Source organism: Dipteris shenzhenensis, chromosome 5, assembly GCF_047967505.1.
Source record: "Dipteris shenzhenensis isolate YYH24624 ecotype China chromosome 5, Dip_SZ_1.0, whole genome shotgun sequence".
Taxonomy (NCBI): Eukaryota; Viridiplantae; Streptophyta; class Polypodiopsida; order Gleicheniales; family Dipteridaceae; genus Dipteris; species Dipteris shenzhenensis.
Window position 1 is genome coordinate 27,677,078 of NC_141600.1, and position 12,383 is coordinate 27,689,460.

The window sequence follows — 12,383 nt, forward strand, 5'->3', positions numbered from 1 at the left end:
GATAAAATCCTCTTTGTATGCAATCATCTAAAACATAATGACAAATATTGGGTATAATATCGATAATATATGAGCATCACACCCTCTCTCTCATTTGTGGTGGTGACCTCCTCATTGATCGAGACTAGGGTGTCTCTTTGCATAGCATCAATATATTGAATTGCTCACCAAGCTGTCTTTCTTCAGCAAGATTATAACTGAATCTCCTTTATCTCCAACTTCATGTTCCACTTTTAGGCAATCCATTTGCTGCTCTCTTGTCTCTTTACCTTTATCATCACCTATCAAGAATAACATGCAAGTAGCACATGAAGCAATAATAATAATTGGGAACATGACATTTGTTGTTGTGGATTGTACAATTTTTTTCTGTCATCTTCATTTTCTCCCCGCCAGGACAAAGGAAGGAGTCTTGTTTAACTTGTGTCTCATAACATCAGATTGCATGATGTCATTAACGTGCAACAATTTGTCATTTCCAAACACCACAGCACCACTTAAAGTAACCACTTGGAATTCTTACTCTTTCTCTTCAAGACAAGAGGCTGCTAAGCCAAAAATTTTTTCAAGGCATAAGTTACAGTCGAACATCCATGATATCTCCAAATGGCAATGATCTTGTTGTACTTTTTGAAGAAACCTGACAAAGCTTTTCTTCTAGAGAATCTAGCACACCATAGATCTGTAATGGAGCCATCTACAAGTATGATCATAAAATAAAGGGGTCACGGGCTTCAAAACCATCACAACTGCATGAGAAATGCAATAAGATAAACCCAATAAACACAACATGCTGAGGGGAGCCAAATCAATGGAGGGTCCATAATCATGTTGTAGTGAAATAAATGAAAATGTGAATAAGAAAATTTGACAGGTCTCAAAGTCATCACAATGTGATAAGAGAGTTTCCAGATTGATGGAGGGGCCCTAATTGCATTGTGATTATATGAACTAAAAAGCAAATAAGAAAGGCCCGACAAGTCTCAAACTCATCACACCATGATAAGAGAGTTTCATGATCAAGGAAGGGGACCTAAGCACGTTGTCATGATCTAAATGAAAAAGCAAATAAGAAAAACACGACAAGACTCAAAATCATGACCAAAAGTTTCTTGATCAATGGAGGGTCCCTAATTATGTTGTGATGATTTAAATTAAAAAATAAATAAGAAAAATATGACAGGTCTTGAAATCATCACAATGCAATAAGGGAGGCCCTAACCACATGATGATTTAAAGAAAACAGTAGATAAGAAAACCGACAAGTCTCAAAATCATCACAATGTGATAAGGGAGTTTTAGAATAGATGGAGGGTGTGTGTGTGTGTGTGTGTGTGTGTGTGTGTGTGTGTGTGTGTGTGTGTGTGTGTGTGTGTGTGTGTGTGTGTGTGTGTGCGCGCGCGCGCGTGTGTGTCTTCACCTTCTCCTCGATACCTCGATCAAAATTTCATGTCATTAAAAAATCCCATTAATTGAAACACAAATTTCATGCATATGTGGAAAGCGTAGCTTTTTAATTTGGAGATTTGCCATCTATGCTTCGCCTTTACTATCCTACAACCAACCTACATGGTGCCTTTATTTGATATTCTATTTATTGAAATTAATTACATTTTAGCACAAGCACCTTGAGACCCAGCAGAGCAGGTCTCTAACCCATCGTAGATGGTTCAGGCTACTCGTATAATGAACAATATCTAATTGTGGCCACTTACCATCAACAAGAGTGAGATGCGCCAGCATCGCAGCAACCACCCTTCAACATATCCCATAGTGGGACAGAGTCACAAAAATGGATCCAAATTTTGTGGGTATTGGTGTGTGAAGGCCCTCTTCCATTCGTACTTCAATCACTTATGTTCAATTCAGGATCCTCTTCCCACCTATAAGCTCATGCAAACAAAGGAACATCATAGAAAGAAGACAAGTGAAGAAAACTCCAATTACTTATGTTCAAGTCAGGATCCACTTCCCACTTCAGCTCATGCACATAACACTTTGGAGAAAGTTTATGCCTCTGATTTCAAGATCTACAATGGTGTGTATGCATCCAAGACAAGCAAGAGAGAATGTGGATTAAAGATCCAATGCCTCAAATCATTCCTCTTATATGCAAGCGGAGTCGATATCTTGACCAGTCTCTACAACATAACATAAGGGGGACTTCCAAGAGTTTGCGTCTCATGCTAGATGAGAAAGAAATCCATAGGTTCTCTCATCATCAAGTGCACTCCAAAATCTATGAATGTCCTCCAAAAAGTGGAAGTCTTTTGATTACTATGTTTGAATACTTGCAACCGCCTAATTGGGAGGTCATCCTATTACAGATGGGATATCTTTTCAAAGATCTTCTCAAAAAAGGATATTCTACTATCGATCTCATAAGACTCTGTATTTTATACAGACAATAGAGGGGAAGGAAGAAGAAATGAGTTCACATGGATTTGAAGTCAGGAAGGCCACAATATTTCCTTCAAGTTTAATTGATATGGTGATTGCTGGAAAAATTGAAAGTGAAATATTTATGACAATAAAAGGATCACCGAAAGATTTTCCTGATATAGAGAGTCAACTACCTCGCTTCTATGGGAACTTAGAGGATATGATGATGGCGTGGCTCACAGCTAAGAATTATGAAGATTTATCCAAGCTATAAGAAATAGGAAGCAACTTTGATATTCACGTTGTGATTGGACAACAACCTTAATATCTATCATTTGGTCCAGAAGATTTTTAAATCCTAAGATATTGAGGAAAAGAGGTTAATGATAAAGTCATAATGGCCACCCTCAGGTTTGATACAAACTTTATCTTTGCTTAGTATTCAACACCTTTATAAATATTGTGAGAGTTTCCTTAAAACTGTTGAACCTTATTTTTTTGTGTAACTTATCTGAGGCTTATTGTAACTTTTGGTGTCTGTCAACACCTTTATAAATATTGTGCTGAATCTTATTTTTTTTGTGTAACTTATCTAGGTTGCGTTAAATTTTATAATTTTAGTTTCATCTCCTTCAAAAATATCAAAAAATTTACTTATTTTTATGTTTTCACCTGTGCTTTGAAGATTGGGTTTTTTCTTTATTCGAAAACTAGTCCAAAAGTATATGTAAAAATGAATTTCTACATTGACAAGTCCAAGATTAATAAAATAAGTGTTGAAGGAGCTCTTGGGTGGAGGCTGGGTGGAGGCTTGCAAAGGGGAGGAGGTGGAAAGAGAAGAGACATGCTTTGAGTGAGGAGGACATGGAAAGACAAGAGGCAACTTTGGTAGGAAGGAGGAGATAGAAGGTCAATGGAATAGAGGAGATGGAAGTTCAGCTTTGGAAGGGAGGAGGAGATGGAAGTTCAATGGAATGAAAAGATGAGATGGAAGGTTTGAGAGCCATGGGTTAAGACTTAGCTAGAATTTTAAAAGATAATCCAAGTTTCTGACCATCAACAACACGCATCATGACTAAATCAAACCTTGAAGAGGACACAAGGTGAATTGATTAGCAATTAAGAATCAATCAATGAATGTACCAAAAGGAGCTTTGAGTGTTTGAAACATGCATTTGTTTTGGCATTGGTCATTTCTCAATTACTTTTTAGCCGATCCATTTCCTTGATTCTAGAAAATCTTTGCCCGTGCAAAGTAAGGGGTTCAGTACTCGTATTTGATAGTCCTAGTTGCATTTCCTTGGATGGTTGGTATTTGCTTAAACTAGTGACACTAACCTTGTGTAAAAAACCCATCAATTAATAGTATTTTAATTGTGTAAAAACCCCATCCCACTTGTAATGAGCTATTAATAGTATTTTAAAAACCCATCAAGAATAGTCTACTTATGTCATAAGGAAAGTTCACCAAAAGAGTATATTAAACAATCATCACTAGCATCTATTGAAAGCTATGCTACCATTTGTTTGAATAGATCACCATTTTACAATGGAAAGTTCTCCACACCCATATAAAAAATCATACCTTTATGTGTCAATTGCAATCATGCACTTATGTCCATATGAGAGATCCAAAAGATGACAACTAATCTAGTCCCATGCTCTCCCAAGCTTTTAAGAGGACCAAAAGAAATATATCCAACACATTTTGTCTAACCTTTTCAATGCAATGTACTCAATGTTCTTGTCCTAGCCCAATTGCATGATAAATACCATATACTCCTGAGACATAGCTCCCATATGAAAAAGAAATACAGAAGAGACAAGTGCAAACTTCCATCACCATAAAATCTAGCTTCTGTACATAGATCACATCCAAAATGGATTTAAAGGGAAGAGTTGTTAAACTAATACTAGCAAAATGCAACTCAAAATGAAGAAATTGATGTGCAAACTTGACATTTGGTTTTTCAACAATGAATATCTTTTGCCAATCACCCATATCTTTTTCTAACTCACAAGGTAAAGAGAGAGGAACAAAACATCTTGCAATGACTTCCTCTTACATCTTCTCCCTCAATGACTAGAACCTTCAAGTGTGTGCACCATCGCATGCAATCAAAGCACCTTCACCTTTGCCTCTAGATGGGGTCATCCTTTTGGACTTTGGATCTACCCTCTATTGTCATCTACCACATGCATCAAGCCTGCACATAATTCATATTATTTGAAAGCATCCTCCAAAATCAAGGATTTTGTAACTATAACATCTTGAACTTAACACCCAACAGCCTCTACAAATCTACTTATTGCCCCCCCTAAAAAAATTTGATGTAGCAGTTGTCCCTCCTATCAAATTTTTTTAAAATTTGACTCTGACTCCCAACATGTTAAAGGCGAGATCTCTAGTCATGGAATACATTGATGAATCATGATTTTAATGTCAAGAGTAAAGTGAGCAAACAAGAAATCTCAAGTTCAAGAAAATAACAACCCACCGAAAAGGTTTTGTTCCAAAGTGCAACCTCTAGCAATCAACCCACCAACTTTAATTTGCTAATTACTGAATCTTTGTCTATCATTCCTTAATCAACCCACTGGCTAGCTTCCAATAGTCTTTCAACACTGCAAATATTAAACTTGCATAATGTAGCATTTTAAGAACGTCTTGGAATAGTTTGAACCCCATACAAACACCATGTTTCTTCTCAATTTTATCTTCTCCTTTTCTCTCTCCCTCCCTCCTCAACTTTCTTCTATCATCACTCAAATGAGTACCTCCCTCAGCCCTCTCATTTTTAGCTCCTCCTTCCTTTGTAGCCACCATGTGCTCTAGACATATAGTTCATGGTCCTCTTCCTCTCGAACATCAACTTTGTTTTGCTCAAATCCCTTCCTTCGTTTACGCTGGCCCTTGCACTTTCCTCTTCGCTGGGTTACTCTACCCTTTCCTTCACGTCAAATTTGCAAAGGCATGCTCAGTCTTGTCACCTACTTAGAACCTTGCTTTGGTTGTAATTTCCCTTATTCTTGGCTCCATGCGAGGGTTTGTATATTGAGGGCACATAGTTATATATTTGTCAAATTTTATGTTCTTATAGTACTGATACTAGGAGTGCTTTAAATTTTAATTGGTCACTAAGATTGCCTACTTAAAGTTTTGAGGTTTACTTACATATAAAGGTGTTTATATATCTATTTATTACATTTTCTACTTGCATTATTAGTTATATATAGCTATACAGTTACATAGTTCTTTACTACCTTTTTCTTACATTTTTTATCTAGTCTTGTAACTTCTAGAATGTGAAGAGATTTTTTAATTTTACTTAACATTAAAATTCTAAAATTTTCACTTTCTTTTAGATATGAAAATTCTTTGATGACATTTATGTTCATTTAATTAGTTTATGCTATCATTTAATTTGGGTAATGTATGTAAAATTTTTGGTAATTGAAAAATTGTGTGCTTTTCACTTTGGCTTCCTTATATATTTAACATATTATAATAATTTGCTAGTTAAAAAGACCTTGATGAAGGTTTGCTCCTTATCTAACCATTTTAAATTTAATTTTTAGGGAGGGAGTAGATGACCCCCCTCATCTAATTGTAATTCGTTTAGTTTTTGATAGGGCTTGTCTAATTTTGTTGTCCCTTTAAATTATTTTATTAAATATTGTCTAAATTTAAATCTTCTATGCTGCTCTAGTAGTAAAACTTAAGGTTTAATGTAAACTGACTAATTTAAATTAATAGTTTCAAAAAGTCAACCTTTTTGCTATTTTTAAGCTAATTCTATTTTTTTAATTTATTTTTAAAATTAATTTATTGAGGTATTTGCTTGATAAGCCAGGTGTTTTTACCTCCCTACATTTTTTTCTCTTGATTGGTTGAGTGCCTTGTAGGTAACTGTAACTTTTTGTTAAACCCCCTTTGTAACCATCACTTTAATTTGATTGACTCTGGAACTATATTTCGTTTTTTTTGCTTTAAAATGTAATTCCTTGCCTTTTTTGCTTAAATTACCTTAAAGTTTTTTTTTTCTTACAAATCCAAAAGGTTTGTTCAAGTTTTTGGGTAAATCAATAACAAGCCAAAGGATACAGGCATTACCTATCTACGCAAATTCAACTTCTTTGTTCTAACAACTGGTTGGTTTGGATGGTGGCAGGTAAGTGGACCCTGGACCTTGGAACCTGGACTACCTAATGGATTCAACACCCTTTTCCAATCTTGTGTTCCTATTTCAAACTCAATATGATTATAAATTCTCAATTTTGGTAGGAATTTTTGCAACTCCCAACTTAGATGTCGTAAATATTTTTCTACTTGTCTCATATATTACTTTTTATCCAAATGGTGGAATTAATTGTATGGCTCATTTACTCATATTGCAAGTGGAGGTTGAGATTTGGCACAGATTCTACTTGAACTACTTACCTTTGGGGCTTTAGATTGGTGCAAATTATTCAGAAAGGGATTGCTAAGCAATTGGTGATCAGTAGCTTGGGTTTAAATTGTTTATGGGTCTTAAGAGCTATATGAGAGACATGATCCCTATTGGGTTCTATTTATTTGACAACATGTAGTTGAGTCATGTTACTTAGATGACATTTTGGTACTTCCACTATAGTGGGATTTTGAAACAACCACAAGGCGACAAGCAAACCCATCTTCATGCTCCGCAACCATAGGAGTGAGTGAAAAGGGGGTAAAGAGTGGCGATATGGGAAATGCAAAAACAGGAAGGAGAGGGAAGAGGGGGAAGGGAAGTGTTATAAACATCAAGAGAGCACAAGAAGAAAGGGGGAAAGAGGAGGAAGATTGACACATATATCAAAGGAGAAGGAGAAATAGAAATCAGGAAATATGTAAGAGCATGGTGGCTATACAAGAATGATCGTATCACATCAAAGAATAGAAACCCTCCTTTTATAACCAAAAAAAGGTGTCTCTCTCCAAGTCTTAGTGTGAAAGAGTTTTGCACCAATGGGCTTGTAGAGTATACATCCTCCATCATGGGTGACAACCTTAGCTTTCTCAGATACATCATCCTTAAGCATCTTAGGCTAAGATGCCTTTTTGAATATTTTAATAAATTTTCGGATAAAGAGGACAATGATGCTTAGCTTCCCCGTTCTTTTTTCCTATATGCCTTTGTCTTAAAATATAATCAAGCGCAAAAGATGCTTGCCTACTCCGATATTATTTTCAATTTTTAATTTTCCTCACCCTTGGCCTTTTCTAATTATTGAACTCATGGGGCCACTTCAGTGGAAGGTTGGCCCATGAGGATACCCTAACAGATCAGCATAGAGGAACTATTTAGGTCTGGATTACTCACACCTCACAGACACACAGCCAATAACTTGAAAGCACGTGGATGAGCCCCACCACCTTGAGCATCAGCCCTTGTCACACAATATACTATGTTTCTAATTCCATGTCTACACTTATAAGATTTATATATCACATTTTCTTGGTAACATTTTCCTTATAACATCCCCCCCCTCAAGAATGGAATGCATAGCATCTCCATGCTTGGGAAAACTATAGATGAACTTGCCAAGATCAAATACAATGTGTGGTGTCAATGCCATATACACATGTGTTGTATCAAATACAAATTGTTTAGTGCTCAAAAGGGCCACAAAACCTAGAGGCTCCATAAAAATACTCAAAAGCTGGTCATTCCTCCCCATGTGGGAGGGGAAGGCCTCTTGGGGGGTCCATTTGGGAAATATAAGTACACTATGAGAGTTTAAAATGAGGGGTTTCTTATTCTCAAGACTTACAAAAATATATTTATAGCAGGGGTAATTTTATACACTATTTTTAAATTAACATGTAGGGTGTGTTTATTCTCACATCTAAATTTAAAGTTATTTTTTAAATATTGTCTCATCTACGATGAGGTGTAAGAGCACACACAATTTGTTGATTGTTAGCTGAAAGTTTTAACGTGTTGAAGAGCCCTCAATCACTTCACTGCACACACTTTGCAATTATCTACTACACCATTTGATATAACATGGAATAGGAGGAAATAAGAGATGTGGATGTGTGTGTGTGTGTGTGTGTGTGTGTGGGTGGGTGGGTGAGAGAGAGAGACAGAGAGAGAGAGAGAGAGAGATTAAGAGAGAGAATGACAAATCCTAGCGGCCATGGCCACCAGACGAGAGAGAGAGAGAGAGAGAGAGAGAGAGAGAGAGAGAGATTACAATACTCTTCATGCAATATTTGTCCACAACATGTTCAAAGAAAAAGAAAATGTGTAACACATTGTTCTCAGTGTCACTTATTCCTATGCTTTTATTGAATGAAAATTGAGTGTGTGGATGGAATTAGTGAGGAGAGGAGATTTGGTATCCATGTTTAGTTGTTCTTCTATATTCTCTAATAGATTGGCAAGGTAGATATGTATACGTAATCTAGGGAATGTTCAAATTTATATTTGTTATGTTAATGAATAGGCCATTTATGTATCCAAGTTGGGCAGTGTTGAGTCGAAACATAGGTGGGAATGGTCTACTATTGGCATGAGAGAGTGTATTGTGAAATTGGAAACATTAGGTAAAGACTCTATCCCACGAGGTACTCCACTAAATTGTCACCACACCTCCATGTAGGCAACATATGTACTGTCCAATTGTGGCCATCCATATTATCCCATTGTAGACAAGGAGCTTGAGAGCAATACACATGTCTAATAAATATCTCTCATACTATGTGGTTATGGACACATGTACATCCTTTGATATGCAATAGAACTCTCCTTAATGTGTGGATGGGAGTATTGTGGCATCCTCCTAGGAATTAGGATATCTACTTGCATGTCTCTAGTCTTGGCATTGAGGTCCCATATGACAGGACCTCTCCTAGCTATATATGCCTATCTATGCTTATGCATATGCTTATACATAGGCATATATAGTCATGAAATGCACAATGTGAGATGCCAAATGAAATGAAATTCTATACCATGATTGTCTAGTGTGGGTGGATTTTCCAAGTCTCCACGCTTGGTTGGGTTAGTTCATCGATAGGATTGCTACAACACTAGGGCAAGTGTTGCTTATTCCTCTAGTTGCAAGTGTTGCTTATTCCTGTGGTTGCAAGTGCTACTTATTCCTTTGGTTGCAAGTGTTTCTTATTCCTTTGGGGCAAGTGGTGCTTATTTTTGTAGTCTCTTCACCATTAGATTTGATATGGGATTAAACCTCTTAATTGGAAAGGGCACAATGGTCTCAGAGCTTGATGCTAGCCTCTTGGAATCAATCTGGTGAAGCATGGTCTTCCGGGACGAACCATTTAGTTTGCATGATATGCGGTCATGTACTTGGCCTCTCAGCATGAGGTAGTCCATGAGGTAGTCCACTACATTGTTGCCACACCTCCATGTAGGCAACATACATATTTGTCTAATTGTGGCCATCCATATTATCCATTGTAGACAAGGAGCTTGAGAGCAATACACATGTCTAATAAATATCTCTCATATTGTGTGGTTGTGGACACAACATGTACATCCTTTAATATGCAATAGACTCTCCTTAATGTGTGGATGGGAGTATTGTGGCATCCTCCTAGGAATTACAAACATGTCTTTGGTCTTGCCATTGAATTCCCATATGAGCAGTACCTCTCCTAGCTACATGCACCTCTAGATGTGCTCATAGAGTGATAAGGAAAGTAATACATGTCTTTCGATATGCTATTAATATAATCTAATGTCTATGGGGAGACATAATATGTTGTAATGCACACATCTAAAGGGCTGATTGCATCTTCCTTCTTACTCGCCATCTTGAGGTTCAAGGATTGTTTGTTTCCAAATGTCCTCTTTGAAATCTTTCACAAAGCATTAGTATCTATCCCAACAAAGACTCCATGTTTAGAGCTCTTGAATGCTAGGAAGGGATTGGCATGGGGAGTAGTGTAAAAGTAGGGGGATTTTTTGGAGAGCCAAGGGAGGGATTGGGGAATTGACATGAAAGGGGGGATTTTAGGGAAGGGTTGTTTGACCATAAAGCTAGTGTAATCTCAATCTACTTCTCCCAAATAAAGAGTCCTCACAATTAGTAAACATATGTATGTGTCACTAATGTGTATCTAGATGAATCCAAGATGATGCCACAACTTTCAAAACTATCTTACTAGGTGTAATTAGCATTTTTGCTAGGTGTATCTAGATAAATCCACAAACCTACCTACACATATCACACAAAATTAAAACAAGTAACCAAGGAGGTCACATATAGTGCATTTGTGCTCTATATTGCATGCCTCATTTATAGATCCCCAATGCAGTATCTATCACTTAGTTTCATCATTTGTCACCTTTACCCTTTCATCCATTATTTATCAATCCAACCTTTTAATCCTCTCTTCTATTATTCTACGTGTGTACTTTTCCTCTACTTATGATTTGGTCACTAATGTCAATCTCTAGACACACTCATGATTTTGATCGGCATCCAAGAACCTGTCATGGCTTGGCACTTGATTTCCCTCGCACAAGTCATCAGCTTTTAGGCATCTTGACTTGAAGCAAAAGCAGGAGGCCCATATGTGTTCTTAGTATCATGTGTAGAATTTGTTTGCTCTAGGCTTGGTGGATCGTCTTTTGTTGTATACTTTGACAAGCTCTCCATTAAAGATATCGACCCTTCATTGTGGTCTTTCTTGCATATGTAGGAGTTCTATCCCTTTTAGGAAAATTATTTTGTAGAGTTGGAAGTCCTTTTTCATGTTGATTTTCTACCCACTAAGGAGCTAGCACATGCAATAGGAGCACAATGATGCATATTTTTTTATTCCCTCCCATGAGACGTGATGGAAAATAACAAAATATGCATATTCAACCATGCAAATGATATCAGATGGACATGAAAACTTGTATGTGCCTTATATTTAATAATATTATTACATGTGAAAAGTATGGTACCATGACATGAAGTTGGGGGTAATAACTTCACGCACATCTTCACTTCCTATTGCTTTCAAATTGAGTGATAGAGATATTCATCACTAGGAAAGGGACATTAATAAGAAGCTTTTATACCAAGAGACCACACCATACTATCCTCCCTTAAATGAGAATAAAGATGGCAACATCTCAAATGATGTTGTACTCAAGCATAGGGAGAAGGAAAGGATCAGCAGAGGCCATAATCTCAATAAGTCGGTCTACGCCAAAGAGAAGAGCAATACATTGTTGAAAGAAGATCTTGCGGCTCAACATGACATGAACTAATATATATCGAGGAGTTTAAAGGGGATGATTGGGTCGGATGGGTAGGTTTTGGGGAAACATTGCACCTCCTTCATAGATACCTTTATACAATTACCTCAAAACACTCTCCAAAATGTCATAAGACACAAAGACCCATGACTTTCAGCAGAGATATGATATCAAATATTGAAACACATATTGAGATGCACCTTGAAATGGGCTTCACTCTAATATAAGTTTTGTATGAAACAGAGAAGCAGTCAGAAAGATATGGGTTTACTGGATGGGCGTAAAAACTATCTGAAAAAGAAACAGTCAAACACAGAGAGTCATAGATTTTTGGTTTAAATATAATACAATAACTGAAGACATAAGATGATGATCCTTGAAAAGAGCTTCGTGTTAATATAAGTTTCGTCCAAATCAGACCACCGAGCGAAAAGTTATGAGCAAAATACTGACAAGGGGTCAAACTGTCATGAAAAACACCTTCTCCTTCTACTGGTGCTGACTTGGGAGAATACTACCTCCATGCTTAGACTTCATCAACGATCCAAGTCCCATAGAGGTTGCCTAGGAGGGAAGGAAGAGTCCCCTTTGTGGCTTGGGAAATAGATAAATGATGTATGCGCAATGAGCAGCCGAATAGACAACACTTCTGAGCACCTTGGAAGAGAAAGCAATGGAAAAAGGGAAGAGACACTCAAGAGAGAGAGCCTGAAGTGACATTCATTACCAATAGAGTGAGACTCCACTATAATGCAA